The sequence below is a fragment of the Cyprinus carpio genome, chromosome B4 (assembly GCF_018340385.1).
Source record: "Cyprinus carpio isolate SPL01 chromosome B4, ASM1834038v1, whole genome shotgun sequence".
NCBI lineage: Eukaryota > Metazoa > Chordata > Actinopteri > Cypriniformes > Cyprinidae > Cyprinus > Cyprinus carpio.
The window spans coordinates 15,948,795-15,966,666 of NC_056600.1; the positions used below are offsets into that span (position 1 = coordinate 15,948,795).

A 17,872-nucleotide genomic window follows, 5' to 3' on the forward strand; every position below is an offset into this window, starting at 1 on the left:
TTTACTCCTTGAGCAATCCATCATCTTCAGTGGCAGATCTCTGTGGATGCTGCGAGAGAAGCATGTACGCTTGCCGTGCACATTCAAGCAACACGGGGAGTACACATGCATGTAGTATGCTGTGAGCTGGAGATATATGGCAGATAAACCCAATGTGGCATGAGATAATAACGGCTTTAGCAAAACACAGAGGTGAAAATGTGGAAAAATCCCACACTCCCCCCACCTTGGATCAATAAGCTTACATTTATGTGACGAGCATACGCACAGGTCGCTGTCATTCTCACCTCTCCTCTAGCACCAGTTGGCTGACTCTCAATTTTCTCTGTCAAGGAGCTGAATATAAACCATCTACCTGCAGTGCACTGTGAGATCCAATACACATCTGTTTAAATAAAAAAAAGACAGCAAGAGACACGTCCCCCTCTAAAGGTTTGCTGTTTGGAGCAGACGGCTTAACAAGGGTAATCATTAAGCTTTGAGTCTGTTTGCGCTGGGTTTGATTTCCTGCCTGGCTGCCTGTGTAAGCACACACACTTTCTGTTCCATCAATACCATCCTGAACACTACATCATGCACATTTAGGGAGATGTTTGGAGATGGCTGTCCCAAAAGAATGCTGCATTAGCGTCTTATTGTGTGATGTTTAAATGTGGTCTCATTTGAACTGTCGTTCTACACTACCAAAACCTTGGATTATCATTGTTTTCTTAAAGCTGAAGTGTGTAATTGCAGTTTCACTAAGACAATATGTAAGCACTAAGCAGAGTTGTAAAAATAATGTTTAAACAGGTTTTCCCAAAGACTGCAATTGGTCAGATTGCTGGTGCCACAAATAATCAACCAAAGGATGGTTTGTGGATGGTTTGCTTAGCAATACAGTGCAGATAAATGGTTTACGGTATATTTATATGGTTTGTGGTTTTATATTTTTAATCAAAATCTAAACAAACTGCAAATTCTTGCGTTTCCTGTAAGTGACTTTCCTTTTTCCGTTGACATAATTTATGCCACTAGCCATTAGATAATGTTAACTAGTAGCTAAATATCCTAATTTAGGCACTATTTTATAAAAATGCCAAGTTCTGTCATTAAACTCTAGATGGCGCAGGCTGATGGGTCCTTAAAGGGTTAGTTCACCCAAAAATGAAAATTACGCTGTATTTTACTCACCCCAGAGGCATCCTAGGGGTATATGACTTTCTTTTTTCAGACGAATCCAGTCAGAGTTATATAGAAAATGTATTTGATCCTTTAAGCTGTTTAATGGCACTCAGCGAGTGTTTCAGTGCTTCAGTCCAAAAGACGTGAAATAAAAAGCACCCTTCTAAAAAAAAAAAGTGTCTCACACGGCTCTGGGGGGTGAACAAAGGCCTGCTGTAGTGAAACGATGCGTTTTTTTTTGTATATTCATATTCAAAATGTAATAATCACTTGAATCTAGCTTGCGCTCACTGTTGTAAACAAAGCAGTTCAGGGGGAATGACGTATGAGGTCAGCTCTGCGCATGCGCCACTCAGAAGTGACGCACGCAGAAACGCAGCAGAGAGATCAAAACAAAAAACGGTCACTAATTAGAAGTACAAAGTGAGGATTTGTAAAGAAGAATGTCAGAGGATTTCAATATAAGCCAAGAGGAGGCTGGTTTTCCTTTGCTAAAGTAAGGAAACCTTGGTTCTTTTGATCCTGTAAACAAATGTTGATTTTCACGAGACTCACCGGCGCATGCGCAATGCTGACCCCATACATCATGCTCTCGGAACCGCTTCTTATTACGTTTTGAATATGGATATTTTCCTTTCAAAGACGCATCGGGTCACTACAGGAGGCCTTTGTTCACCCCCTGGAGTCGTGTGAGACACTTTTTTTATGGAAGGGCGCTTTATATTTCACATCTTTTGGACTGAAGCCATGAAACAGCTTGAAAGATTAAAGACCATTTTTAATATTACTCCGACTGGATTCGTCTGAAAGAAGAAGTCATATACACCTAGGACGCCTTGTGGGTGAGTAAAACACAGCCTAATTTTCATTTTTGGGTGAACTAACCCTTTAACGCAAACGTTAAACTACTCGAGCAAGCTGATTGGTTCATGTTGCATATGCAGCCTTCTGCTTTACATTTAAATGGCTGGTTAGCATTCACTAGAGTTAATTGCAGTGCATTTTCAGAGTTCCTCTGAAACCCTCCACATTTCCCAGATCCACATGTGTAGATCTGCTAAAGGGTTATTATATATGCTATATGTATAGCAGCAGTATGCCTTTGTAAGTTCCTGTACTGGCTTTGCAGTGACAATAATCTACAACAACATCAATAATCAACAGCAGCAGCAATTCAGCAGCGTAGCAGAACTAGTCTGCCAAGAACAAATACATTAACATTTTAATATGCATAACCAAGCTAAAATCTTCAGAGAGTTGTCATGACAGAATTTACAGTACATTCTGTCTGGCACTGTTCTGGTATGTAACAACCACTTATCACAATCCAATCCTAATGGACAAAATCAAGTCCCACCCTAAGTGTATTCTTTTTGGGTATCCTATTTCACTCTTATATGTTGCATTTTAGTTGTTAAATGAATGACATTTCTCATTGACTGCAACATAGAAAAAAGAGGTTAAAGAATTATATTTAAGGTGTTGAGAATGTACACAAAAAGCAAAACCTGACCTGTATCTGTGTGCGTTCAGAAACTGAGTGGATGTCATTAATGGCCAACAGCTTATTCTGTTGCTGAGAGGCTTTGCTAATGTAAACTGTCAGATAGAACATATTGCTGCCTGAAGCGCACGCGTACAACGGAAAAATGAACCGTCACAGCATGAGAGCGGGATTAGACGGAGTGTGAAAAAGAGAAGGGAAGAGAATGAGGTCAGGAGGGAGAGAGAAACAGAGAGAGAGAGACTAATATAGCACAAAGGGAGCGATCCTGGTTTTCCATGCATCAGACCTGAGTGCTCTGAAGTGTGTAGCGGAAGTGTGTTCAACCTGCAGTAACTCCACCCCCTTTTACCTTTACGCTGTTTTGCAGACTCAGGCAGTGATGAGTGTTTCTCACTGAAGGGCATGACCTTGACAACATTTCCAACCATTCCCATTCCAACCCCTCCAATTGGTAATGCCAAAAACCACAATGCCTAAACTCAACACAACAAAATATACAAATCATCTGATTTAGAAAATGCCTGTGTTTAAAAACTCGTCATTAGCATTAATGTTGTTCTAAATTGGTTTGTCAGCAAGCTGAGCTCAAGCTGTGTTTATTGCAGTGGCTTTTTGTAGTCCCTTTAGGCCACACTTCGCCTCCCACTCCCCTCCCAGGCCGAGCATCTGGACCAGGGGAGGGGCCACCAGGCAGCTGCTCCGGGCTCACTGTGCATTTGCATACAGTTTCTTTGGGAATGCCCTTGACTGACTCCTTAAGGGAACGTGGGTTGCATCTACACTACAGTAGACAGAAGGGGGAAAGAGCAGAAAGAAATGGCAGCCTTAGGAGGGGATGTGTGCTTCCGTTCTGATTGGTCTGTTGCTTTTAAACTGACATTTTATGTATCTGTTACACTTCATGTTAAACAGCAAATTGTGCTAGTTACTGCTTTTTTATGAATAAAAAGCAGTGGGATATGTCTTATGACCCAAGACGTTCATCGAGCGTATGTTTATATATACTAACAATAAGATTATTAGACAGTTAGACTATTTGTAGTCCCAGTGCTATCAGGTATCAGCTGTGAACTGGTGTGTCAGCCCCTGTAGTTTAGAGCAGCAGCAGCAGCATGTGTATGTGTGCAAAAACATACACACAAAACATATATATAGTTCTAGATTTTATTGATATAATGGGTTTGGTTCCGGACCTAGATTTTTGCATTTTATATCATGTGACTCTCTGCGATAGTATTGCAACTGACCTGTGATGCATTTTAGGTCGCATCCCACTGGTTGAGAACCTTTCAGTATGCGCACAGTTAATAACAAGCTGGTATTTCTTTACAAATATAGCCCTAGTCATGTAAAAAAAAAGAGAGATGTTCATCCCTGTTCATGAAAGACAAAAGGAGAGGAAGAGATTGTTTGTCGAGTAAAGAAACCGAATGTATGTACAAAAGAGTGCTTGTGTCACAGCGAATGAGTGAGTGCCTGGAGAGAGAGAGAGAGAGAGAGAGAGAGAGTGCGCATGTGTGACGATAGAGAATGACAGTGTGTGTGAAAGAAAGAGATAGGAAAAGGGAGGGTGTCGGGGGTAGGTGGGCGGGAAGACGAGTAGGAAGGTTGCGAGAGAGAGAAATTCAGTGCTGCGTGACAGAGCCGTGTGTAAGAGAGAGAGAGAGAGAAAGCGTGTGCACAGGGCATCCATATTTCTACAGGACAAACGGAGGTGTTTTCACTCAATTCTATTTCAGCCTCCACCTCCTGCTCTTCCTGCCTTCCAGCTCTGAACAAAAACCCAGGAGTGACTACTGACCGCCAGGTAGGGACACTTGACTGTACTGAAAACAGTGTTTCCCTCTCTCTTTGTGTGTCTTTGTGTTAGTTAAGTATAACTTCTGTACTGAACTGTTTTAGAAGATCCTACTTCAAATTAGATGCTGCTTTGGGATTTAAAGTCTTGAAAAGGCTTAGACAGCAATATCTGACTCCACTCATATGATGAGAATACTACACTACAGTACGTACCCTATGTGCATGCATGTGTTGTGATTACATGCTCAGCCATCTGAAAGGCTTTTGCATTTCATTACTGAGTGAAAACAGTCCATAATAGCACTCACTAGAGCGTGAGACACACTGCTTCCAGTGCCTCGTGACGGCTGATTCCAGGAGGAATAACTTCACTAGCTTCCTGCCGTCTACTGCCGCTTTCACTAATTCTGACACTGGCGATGAGGAGGTCATCTCCAAGCATCTCTCACCCTGCCTGGACGTTTTCTTTGAAAACTGTCAGTTTGAGGGCAGGGAGAGTGTCTACTGTTTACACAGTACATTTAAGAGGACGGACTATCTGCTTTCTCTGAAAGAGCAGACATAAGTGTAGGCAGGCAGATTGTCTGTCATTGCAGTGGAGAAATTGTTATTTATGTGCTTTGTGATTGTACCCTACACACCCCTACCCCCACATGCCCACACGTAGCTCTCATCTCATACCCTTTTTTTTCCCAGTGGAGTTTGCAGCCCCTGACGTATGGAGTGATCAAACCTCAAGGTGCTATCACCTTCCGTACAATCATTTTTTCCCCGCCTTTCACACTCTCAGTGATGTCAAACCACACCTAATTGACGGATCTCTTCCGGTTTCACCATTTTTCAACCCCTTCCTTCATTAGCTTGTGATCTAAAGAAGGAACAAAGGGGCTGCTGGATTGCGGTTAACGCACAGTTGTTCCCTCATTTCAAAACATGAAAGAGAGTAAGAGTGGCTTATTGCGGAGCTTCAAACAACTTCACTCCATTTGGTTCCATTCTCCTGCCTGGCATAATCCTCAAAAGCCACTGCATGCCATCCGTCTCTATTTTTTTTTCTTTTTTTTCTTAATCAAAGCAAACTGCACTCTGATTCCTTTTTTTCACCGAAAGGTTATTTTTAAATCAATTTATTTTATAGTCCTTGATTTTTAATATTAATTTGTACTTTTAAGGTGGTACAGAAGGTATCACAGATGTTCATTTCTGTATGGATGTAAGCACCACAGTACGATTGACCACCTTGGTCTAGTTAGAGTTTAAACTGGCACCCCTATTGTTTGGTTCAGTACCATAGAGACTGTTTTGAATTGAGTCCATTGTCAATGAGTGCAGAAATAAACAATCTGTGTGTGTGCGTGTGTGTATCCAGCTGTGGCGCCAGATCTCACACAGCATCAATAGTTAATGAGTGATGCTGGCAAGCGCTCTATTGATATGTCTGTTTTTGTTTTCCTAATGTCTGTGTAATTTATATGAGCTTTATATTTGACAAAAGGTAGAACAAAACATGACCATAACAGAGCTGTAAAACCACCATAGACATGGATGAAGACAGGGATCGACTTGTAGGAGTCGGTGAAGAGTCATAAATATGCCGTTACATCCTTGATTGAACAAATCAATGACATGCAGTGAGAAAACCCACATGCTTTTGTGAGAAAGAAACACCAAACTGAAACAAAACTAGGTGTAAACGGCATGTGAGAGGTTGCTTGTCTGTGTGCATATGCATTGCAGTGACAAGTGTGAGTCTGTATGAGTGTTTCCCCCTTTTTTGGACTGTATCTGAGATTCACTTGTGGTTAGCAGGAAGGTTTTTTTTTTTTGTTTGTTTTTTTTCAGTCCTCACGAGCACACAAACTGTGCCTTGTGATTGGTCCTCTCTCTCACACTCCCCGGGAAGAAATGACAGAGTGGAATTAAGGTCACATGATCAGCGATGTGGGATTCGACACTCACAATCTCCTCTTTTTAATCTCCCTTATAGACTCTCTCTCTTTCTGTATCTCTCTCTTGCTGTGGATTTGGATTATCTGACGGATTTATCCTGCTGTCAAAAATTAGCTGTATGATTGTCTGCTTAGTGTATACGCTTACCAAGCAGCTGGTTCAAGCCATAAATCCTAATAAAAATAAATAAATAGAGAGGAAAAAATACATATCTGCAGATGGCCATATTGGAGCACAGCACTGTGTGTAGTCTTAACCATGTGTATACTGTACAGCTATGGAAGCTAAGAATTGTATTATAGTTCCAGGAATACTCAAATGGGATTTCACACAGGGGTTGCCCTTGCATTCAAAGAAGCAAGAGTGCATATAATCCTAGTCAAAAATAAATAAATAAGTAAATAAAAAAATTAGTGTAATTATAGTATTCCTATTGGAATGTTTGTTAATTTGGAACCGATCCAAAAGGATGCTGCTAACAAGAATTGTGTATAAATCAAATAAGATCCTGTAGCCGAAAACTGAAATCTCAAGATTTAAAGGTTACATTGTTTTTGACTTGTCTTAGCAGTGCTTATGCCAAAAAACTATAGACACAGATGTCAGTTTGATGCTTACCTAAATAAATAATTAAAAAAATGCAACAGATGAAATGCAAGAAACGACCTCTTAGGTGCTGAGGAGACTGTTGACAGCTCTGAGAAAACAAGCTTCATAGCCGCCCACAGAGTGTGCGCTTTTCCACACTCTTCAACACGACATGCAGCTTTCAGCACCTCTTGCTTTTGGACAGCGCCACCTGCCTCAATGCTTTCAGCACTGGACAGCGACACGCTTCCAGGCTTTAAGTGAGTGGGCTGCTTTCAGAACCACTGTTCAGAGGACAGCGGCAATGTCAACGCCCGTTCTGTCACTATACAAGTTCCTCTACATTTACCTTTTGCTCTTTCCATATTAAAAAGGGCAGAAATTAATGCTTGGGAGAAAAAAATGCCATCCAAAATTTAAAATGTGGTTGCAAATATTTTCAGATGTTTGAGCTATAATGTACTTTTCAATCTTATTCGTTTGCTGTTGTAAACGATTGGCCCTGAAAGCATTACAAAATGCAGTGACGACTGATGTTGACTCATGCTGCCATTCTATAGACTCTAAGCACGATGAAAATCACTGTGGCGACTATGTAGTGCATATGTATTTAGCATGTTAGCTATATCATGTTGGTCATGCATATGTATGGGACATGCTAAATAATGAAATGCTCTTGTGTAAGTTAAAATTGCTGCACATAGAGCTGAAGCTGTTAGTTTTAAGCCAGCATGGTGTATTTCACAGTCAGAATCGATGTAATTAATCCGGCTTTGGTCATACTGAATATGATGTATTACTCACCAAGCTTCTGACAATTCACCCTATTGATTTTAATACCTAATTTTTTTGGTACATTGTGAATACGTGCTAGACATGAAAGCCAAGCAATAATGTAGGCCAGTGATTCAGATTTATTGTGCAGTTCCCACCGATTCAGAAATGACGACTGGAGTAATTTAATGCATGTTGAGCTTCAATCATTTGATAGTTTAATGTTGTGGAGCTTGACACATGTTTTCCAGAATTGTTCAATTTGATCTGTATAATAAGAAAAATAAAAGCACATGACGTAAGCTGACCTTGAATATCTCTAACTCCTCAAAAGCTGGACTAAAAGCGGCAGTGCTGAAGGGAACCAGTAAATATAACATGTGAAGACGCACGTCCACAATCTCCCACACGTGCAGTCGCACGCAAACAGAATGTCTCCTCTCAGTCTGCGAGTCAACCCACCCTGCTGATGTCTCATGACGATAATCACAGGGCAAAAGCTGTTTGCTTGTAGATGGATAGCAGGACAGTAATCCGGTCGCTCTCTAAAGCCAACCCTTGTAAGCCTGTCACCTAATTGAGACAGCATGGTGTTGCGGACTATGGTCATTTGCATGTGTACATTAGCATAATTGAATAGGCATGAGTTAAGTGCATTTCAGCAGGCTGTTAATAACATGGCCCCCGAACCGCCAGATAAATTCATTCCTGTTTTTTTCTCCTCCATACTGCCATGAAGAGACGTTTTCAGTCCCCCTCGACTGTCTTTTCCTTCCTTTTCTCCTTCTCTCTTTGTCCTTCACTCTGTCGGTGAGCAGACTAAAGTTGAGGTTGGTTTCCTCTTTCCCTTAGGGCGTCTAATGCCATATATGCTGTCCACAATCTACCAGATCGTTCTGACCACTCTTACTCAAGAAGCTCTGCAGGTCTTGACAAGTGCAGTCGACAGTGAAGATTCAATGGCAAAAAAGACAATGGATTATATCTGAAACAACCGGCTTACTGATTTTTCAGCGGCTTCACTTGAGAATGTCTCTCAAAAGGTCCAGGTGCATGTTCCCTGGGTTTGTTGCACAGGTGGAGCAACCAATGCGTCTAACAGATGAGACCGATAGAAAAGAACAGCAAAATGTTGGATGGAGATTCTTTATATAGATTTTTTCTTTTGCTCCAGCTGTTGTTTTTTTGCAATGGAGCGTGTAAACAGGGCACTGACGGATTCTGAGCATAAAGAGAACTACTTGCTCTTTTTTTACTTTCTGTTCACTGCCAATGAACTGACCTCTGTTCCTGTTTAAACAGCCAGTAACATCTAATCTTTGTGTCTTCAACTAATTAGATGAGATTTCCTACTGCTTGTCCTCTTGCAGTCACCTAAAATGTTACATAATATTTTTGGAGTGGGGTACGAACATGCTATTACACATCTGCTTACACTCTTAAAAATAAAGTTGCTTCATGATGCCATAGAAGAAACTTTTTTTGTCTAAATGGTTCCATAAAGAACCTTTAAAATCTGACGAACCTTTCTGTTTTACACAAGGTTCTTTGAGGCAAAAGAAGGTTCTTCAGATTATAAAAAGGTAAGAAAGAGATGGTTCTTTAAAGAACCTTTAAATGAATGGTTGTTTGTAGAACCAAAAATGGTTTTTCTATGGCATCACTGTGAAGAACATTTTGAGCACCTTTATTTTTAAGAGTGTACTATAAAAAATCTATAAAAATAAAATTATTATTATTAATTTTTTACAAACGTGCAAACAAATATCTGAACTTTTGGAAGTCCAAGTCAAAAAATGGAAGTGGAAATTGCATTGCATTGTGGGATACATAAACTCAAACAATGTGCTCTGTTTACATCATCCAGGTATTCATGCATGAAAATCGCATTCTGTGAGCATTAAATATGCGTACTACATGCTGTGACAGTATTAGTAGTTATCATTTTATTTCAAACATAACCATTTTCCACTTAATTAGTTTGATTAAAAATTATGCAATGTATGCAAGCCATGTTGCCATATGTATCCAGTGTAATTTTGTGCTATACATTCTTAATTAACTCCTGCACACTTTAATTAGATTTAAAAAGCAGTGGCTTATGTATGCAATATTGTAATGTCTCAGGAATAATTATTTTTTGTTAGGAATGTTGTTATTCATGCGTATAGTATATAAATATATGAAGCCTATATAAGCCACAAGCTTAAAAGATGTTGACTTTAAAGAAGGGAAAATTGTGCGTGATTAGTTCAATGTTTAACATAGGTCACACAGTGTGCATCAACCTCTCAGATGAGTCATATATTGACTTCCTTATGGGTCATTGAGCTAAATCACTTCATTCTACACAGTTGACACGTACTTCCTGACCTCCAAATAACACTAATGACCTTGCGATTGTAAGATCTCTAATCTCTGACACCCTCCAGTCTCCAGTAGCTTTTATGGTTGTGCATTTACAATGGCTCAGAGCTGCATGTCAAATAAGTCAAGATCCTTCAGTCACTGTGCCCTAATTAAAGACAAGGGAGTGCTTTCTTAAGAGCCCAGTGATGGATTGAAATCTTAAGGGTCATGACTGTATCGATGAGAGGAAAGGAGCTGTTCTTATCTCTAAATTTTCTCCTTTTTCTTCCTCCCTTTGCGAGCACACTTCTGCTTGCCGGCATTGACATGTTCGCTGGGGAGAAAGATTATGCGGGAGTGGAGAGTAATTACGGCTCTAAGCCAGCCATTTGTGAAGCCTTATCAGTCAAATAATCGTGGTGTGGGTCACATTAAAACACAAAGACAGAGGCATGTCCTAAATGCAGTTTTCCATGACCCGTTACTCCATCTTATCTTCTGATGGCAGAACATTTTCTTCAGTATTACTCTTGACCACATTCCAAAAGGATATTTAGAGTATGAGTAAGTTTGTATGACAATATAGCTATTTTTTACTCAGAAATATTGCCTATATGCATATTTGTGGATCATCAACTGAAAAAAAGAGACATACTTCATTGTATTGGATTATGAAAGCAGATTCAAATTACATAATATAAATTTGTATCACATTAGAGAAATCCATAATATGATTTGACCAGCCTCATTTGATTCCATTGTGCCATAAATCAATAAGAATCAACCGTATACTTAGACAGAAAGTTTAATGTTCTTACATATAATACATCTGCATGTGGCTCATCCACAACTGTTATAGATGTCCTATGTTATAATTGCTGACCTGTGATTGCACATGAATGCTGTATGCTCATATAGGAAATATATTTTTTTTTCTTGGCATTGTCATATCCTTTTACTTACATGGCCTAAAGTCATCTGAAGAAGCTTGTGTTTTGATGTATGTGAAGAAGTTATAACCTTGTCAGTTCTGCAGGAGCTGGGTGATAGTTCAAACAAAGATGAAAATTCTGTCATCATTTCCTCACCCTTGTGTCACTCCAGATGACGTAATGATAGAAATGTCTTTTTTTTTTTGCCTGAACTGTGCCTTTAAATTTAATAGCAATCAGAAGCTTTTTACCTCTCTGAAGACCTTGACTCTGGATCCAGTGTCTTGAGCTGAGTAGAGAAATGAGTAAATTAGAAAAAAACACATCCTGAGGCCACATCACATCTCGCTCTCTCTCTTTCTCTCACCATCTCATCATGATTAACGACAGCAGATAAATTTCATGCATTATTCATCCACTCTGCCACCTTCACCTGCAGAGTGGAGGCTGATTTTCAGGTGCCGCTTTGTTCCTAAAAAACTTTAGCCACAATGACAGTTTGATAAAATCAGCTCCCTCAGGGCCAGTGTTCTCACTCATTTGGCTCTTACTGGCAGGCCGAGTCACTCCTAAAGCTTGTGGATCTGCCCGCGAGCTCTTTTCCATCTGGAGAGATAACCAAAAAAGATCAAAATCAAAACCATGCATTCATCAGCTTCAACACAGAATGCTACAGTCCATGATGTATTCAGATTATACCAACATCAATCCATATTCATAAGTAAATATATATCACATTAGTGCCACACATCATTTAAAAAATATTTTGTGTAAAATAAAAAATATGATTTTTCATAACATATTGGTTTGACATCAGCTTGTATGTAATGTAGCTCTTGAGTTGAAGGTTAAATGTGTCATTATTGTGTCAGTCGTGCCACCAAATGGAATTGCAACATTTTAAGAGCTTTATTTATTTTTATTTTTGCCATTCGTCAGACAACATGTATAGCCACATATAGTCCTGGAAAGTATATAATAAGCCATGCTGCCCAGATTTCTTTCTTTCTTGTTTTTGACCCAATTTATTATGTATGCCTCTATAAATCAGTTACTGTAGATTAAATTTGATTAACTTTTTCCCTTGTTAATCTAACACTCATCCAACATTACATGCTCAGAACAGTTTTGTTTAAACTAGAGCCAGAGCTCATAGCACTGGGTCTTGACGAGGTTTGGCTGTCAGTGTAAATGGAATGAATTACCCAGGATGCACCGAGTGTGCCAGACACAGACATGATGAGCTAGTGGCTAGTATTGCCCACCTATCCATTCCACAATCTCTGAATTCGGCCAGTGCAAAAGGAGCCAATCACTGGTAGTAGTGCGGTCAATAAAGAAATGAAAATGCGAGGGGTGTGTATGGCTTGACTATAATAAATGCAATGAAAAACCTTGAGCTAAGCTGCACAGATGAGGGCCCAGCCTTACCTTTTAATGGAGCCCTTGACAGAAATTTGCATTAGTGCTGCAGGCGACCCATTCTGTGTACTATGCATAATGCAGTCTATTTGGGACATGCACACACACATACACACGCATGGCTGCACTCAGAACAGTCACGGAATTCAGACATTTAGCTAAGCATACTGCAGATGCATTATTGATAGGGTCGATTTTGTCGATTTCCAAAATGCACTGTAATATAGAGACAAAATATTATATGCATGCTTGAACATACAACACTAGAGAAAAATGATATACATTAAATTTCTGAAGTACAACTACTATACATTTGTTCACATGCCTTGCATGCCTGATTACCGTGTCACCTTGCCCAATTTATGTTTTAAATTTAACTTTTTTTGAGAGCCAATCTATTCATCAAACACCATCATGTAAAGTCCAAGGATGTGAAGGACATTCCTATTGGGCTTAGTGAGAGAATAACCAGACTGAGGGTACAAGCAGGGTGAGACATAGCCTGTGCCACATGGTCATTTCTACTGTCATTCCACCATTGCCAATGGCTGCAATGCCATGCCAGGATACTGAACACAGTAGCAAATCAGAGGTAATCAGGAGGTTGAGGACAATGGCCATCCGGGCTTACATTGTTTGCGGGAGCTTTTAGCAAATTCCTGGCAGGATTTTTTTTTTTTGGGATACAAAACACCAGTCAGCATGAACAAACAAAAAATCTCACATGGATAATTCCTTTTTGAAAGAGAAACACAATATAAAATACTAGTAATACTAAATCAGAAAAATTTAAATAAATCATTTCTTTATAAAAAAATAAAAGGTTTGTGTCGGGTGTGTTCAATGAATATCAGCTATTCACTGAATGCTTATCTTAAAACTTCATATTGGTAACAATTTGTAGTATTGCAGTAACATTATTGATTGTTAATTTGTATAAATTGAAATGTTAAAAATGTATTAATGAATGTAGGAATGCACATTAATTAAAATGAATAAATACTGTAAAAGTATTTCTAATTTTTAGTTCATATTTCCTATTACCTTTCTAGCTCATGAAACCTAACGGTGACAAATTCAACCTTATTGTAAAGTGTTACATTTATAAATTCCCCCCTTAGCTTATACGTTCTGCGGAGCCACTAAACAAAAATGCTGAAAATAAAAAATCCCTCTGAGCCTGTATTTACTTCTGTAGCAGAGTCATCTCTGTTTGGCCACATGTGTGTTTATGGCCACTGAAGCATGCTGGGAGACATGAGGCTGCAGGCAGCACAGTTGAACTGGCAGCCATGGATGGAAGGGGGAAGTGACCCAGCATCACGTTTCACTGCACACGATGCAGGGTGAACTGGGAGTATTGGAACACCCAATCAGCAGAGAGGAACTAATAAACATGAGTCGCCGCCAGGGCCTTGTGTGCGCTCCAGCAGTCCAAACTGAACAAACCCAGGGTTATATTGTGGAAGAAGAACACATTAAGGTCATTTTATTTATTTGATTATGGTTGTCATTGGATATAGATCTATTCAACGAATATTATTTCTGTTTACTAATGTAAATGGTACTTTCTGACCTGACAACCCCTGTCTCGCAGCTTGTATGTGGGTGTAGGTAAAAAAAAAAAGCTAGATAAATAGATAGATACTAAAATATAAGTGTATATATTTTAAGTGTTTATGCTTCCTATGCCGTTCTTCTCCTCTCTGTTTGGGGTGGGGAGGATTGTCAGACAGCTCTGCCGCTGGCTTATCTCCTCTCGCAATGTGTACAGATCTTGTTTTTCTGTATGAACGATTCGTCACTTTAGAAGCACAACTTTGAGCTTCTCTTTAGCAAAGTGTCACTCTTTTATCTGCTTCTATCTGAGCCATGCCTGGGGAGTCCATAATAAAAATGTGTTTACTTGAATACGTCAGAATTATGGCTGTGCATACATTTTCTTATGGTCTTTACACCGATATCTTTTGTTGCCATGGCAACAACAATCCCTCGTACGAGGTTGTGGTAACCAGTTACTAGTTCTTGGAATTATGTATTGATTCACCTCAAGGAATTTCACTTTGTACACACAAGAGAAAAAAAGATGCACTTTGTAGTTCAGCTGACCTATAAAGGCAGAGCTGCTTCAGGTTTATTTATAGAATTGTGGTAGAGGGAGGGGTGGATGTGTGTGTGGGTTGAGGGGGGTGTCATTCAGATAGACGCGACTGCAATGATGTAATAAATCTATAAAAAGAGTCAGATTCATCTTCCAATTCTCCACCTAGTTTGTTAAAAAGATTATTTCAAAGACAAGCTCAATTTCCAGCATGCACATCTTGAAGGAAGAAGGATGTACTCTCAGAACGAATTAGATCATGTCTTGTTTGAGGAAACGCATGAGCTACATAATCTAATCTAATGTTGCTGCAGTTTCCTCCACAGAATGATTTGATGGCAGCAAACATGCCCTCTAAAATACAACTTCATTGAAGTGTTTGGCTTGCTATGTGCCATTACGCGGCAGGGGGGCCGTGTCCTTGCGATATTACAAGCACTGAAACAATCATTTTTCCGGCAACATCCTGCCTCTTCTTCATAGAAATATGCCAACCAGGGTGGAGTTGCACCCTTCTGGCTATTATCAGAGCATTTTATCCCGATTCATTCTGTCCACCTGACTTGAAATATGACGTTATTGGTATTTAGAAGCTCTTTAAGCTACAAATGCAAGCTGATTTGATGCAGAGAGGGGAAAGGCACTCAATGCCTGGCAGGACGTTTTCAGCAAAGTGTAGCCTGTATCTGTCACATCCATCTTATGACAACTAACGATCCAAACCTTCAGCACAAGACAAATGGTCTTATTATTGGAAGGAGTCAGTCAAAATAGGATCATGTCAAGCATAGCAAATGCCTGGTCAAAAGTATACAGACCTGCTGCTTGAAGTACAAAGAATTCACAATATATTCCACATACCTCTGAGAAATTGTCAAGTGGCACTGGGCACATAGAAATAAACACTGGTGGATTCAGGATTAAAACTGCTCCATCTCATGTGGGAGGTTGACATTTCCTATATTGTTGAAAATCTACATTTAAATGTATAGTGGGAATATGAATAATTTGTCAGTGTACAAAATCCTAATGTCCTAGAATTCAGAAGGTATCATAATCGTGCTGCTTGATTTCTTTGCAGCCTTCAAATTGGGAGTATACCTATAATGCCTAAAATGTTTCCTGTGTAGGCAGTACACTAGGTTTTGGTAAACAGTCTTAGAGTTCCATATTTATTCCCTGATGTATCACAGCTAATAGAAGTGCTGTGGCACTACCTCAAACATTTCCTGAACTGCTATAGCTAGTACACATGTAAAACAAGCTTGAGGCTATATTATCTAGTTTGTTTGCTTAACATTCAGTGTGATTGTTCTAGTGTAGTAAATAAACAGTAAGAGAACAGAAAGGGGAAGAGAGAGATGAGCCAGGCACACAGTGTTCTCCCTGCTGGGAAATTAGTGTCCATGTGCATAATTATGGGATTAACTAGATGAGGAGTGATTACTTTCTATTTTGTGTATGAGAGTCGAGCAGCATTGTGTGCACTAGAAAACATCCCCTCCCGCACTGACCATCTGCAAACAACCTCCATTTCAAATTTGATTATACCAGTAAACACACTGGTTTGTCTCCCAAGTGCAAATAAAGGATGTAATTGATGAGAATTCACAGAGGTCACACTTCAGGCTGACCTAAACGACAGAAGGTCAGGAATATCAATATGCTTTTTGTTTTAATGGTGTATTCGTTTGAGTTAGTAAAAGAGATTCATGATTAAAAAAAAAAAGCCAAAAAATTTGTGTCATTCTAAATCCATTAAACCTTCTTTGAACTGTGGAAAACAAACAACAAAAGGGTTATTTACCAATAACTGCTTTATATTAAATATAATGAAAATATTCCAAGTATTCTGAAAATATATGATCTCTATGTCTAAAAATTTGCATGTGGGTTTGTACACATTGTCCATAACTTTCAATATGATCATTATGAAACATTCACACAAAGCTATTGTTTAGCTTTGAAATTGTGCTTTTGTGGTAATGGTATGCTTTCATTTAATGGAATACAGCAGATTGGACATCTTGCAAAAATTTTTCTTTTGTGTTCCACAGAAGAAAAACTCTTACAGTTTTGAAATAACATGAGGGTTAGCAAATGATGACTTTTTTGTTTGTTTTTTTGGGTGAACTACTCCTCCATATGTGCAGTGTGTGGTATGGCTTGGGGCATTTTGTAATATAAAGTTTTCTCTTTGACGGTTATTTAGCCGGATGCCATTTAAGTCACTTAAAAAACTCAAATGTAGAGTTTTCCTCTTACCTCTCAAAGTGTTTCTCTCACTCAGGTGCTGCTGCATGCTGGCACATAGGTTGCCTGCCCTTGGTAACAGCTGTGAAATATACAGCTCATTTCCACTATGCTGTTGTTTCCTTTTTCTTTTTCGCTGAGCTTGTCCATGGCCTTCAGGGCAGGCAGCTTTTCACAGTGTGTTTATGCAGCCTGTCAGCACCTGAGATCCGCTGAGCTGGCTGCTCCGGGCTCTCGCTCCACACAACCCGGCAACAGTCAATCTCAGCCAGCTGGACCAGAAAGCTGCAACAAGGTCATGAAGGTCAAGAAGTTCCCAGCATGGGCTTCTGAATTAAGATTTCTATTTACATAGACTACAGATTAGCAATGGTGACATATACAGCATGATTGACATAACAGCACATGGAATCTAAATGACATGGCCGAGCTGCAGGTTGCTAGATCGGCATGGCTGGTGGAATTTACAGTGGCAAGAGAGAAAGATGCAACGTGTCACAGTGTGACACAGATGCATGCTGATGGAAGTGAGACTGACAAGCTTGCAGGCGCACACAGACTTGAAATGGCAGACAGCTCCTTGTTGAGAAAGGTCTATTTTTGGGGTTACGCCGACACCCACTCTGTGGGTGACAAATGCAGCTGACTACATTCACACCATATGGAATTCATTGAATTATACAAAGCTTTGAACTTAATTAACTCGTAGAAAATATACACTGATCTCAAGATCAGTAATTTATAATGTCAAAAATATCAAATCTGTCCAGGCATTTTATTTTTCTTGAACATTTATGTGCATTCAACAAGGCTGCTAAAACTGTTGTCTGCACAGTCAAAGTCTATTCAAAGCAGGCAACACCATTCTAGCCTTCAGTCCCCTGTTGCTCAGAAACGACTCTGTAAAAGCTTCTTCCTCTCAGTGGTCTTCAAAGGGCCTCGGACAGCACCGGGCTTAAAAATACCCCTACGCCAAGTGTGTTGGGAGAGATGCTTATCTCTGGTCCCATGTTTTCTGCTCCTGTGGCGATC

General features: G+C 39.7%; 1 protein-coding gene across 2 annotated transcripts in view; it reads left to right on the forward strand.

The window, feature by feature from the left end:
* The window catches only part of LOC109051473 (synaptotagmin-1-like), a 184,168-nt gene that overhangs the window by 104,567 nt on the left and 61,729 nt on the right, over positions 1–17,872 (forward strand). The window contains exon 1 of one of the 2 annotated variants that reach the window (XM_042722208.1): positions 4,289–4,478. The exons of the other annotated variant lie outside the window; for it this stretch is intronic. The gene's annotated coding sequence lies outside the window, so the exon portion shown is untranslated. Of the gene's footprint in view, positions 1–4,288; positions 4,479–17,872 lie in introns of those variants that run through there. 2 annotated transcript variants of the gene reach the window in all.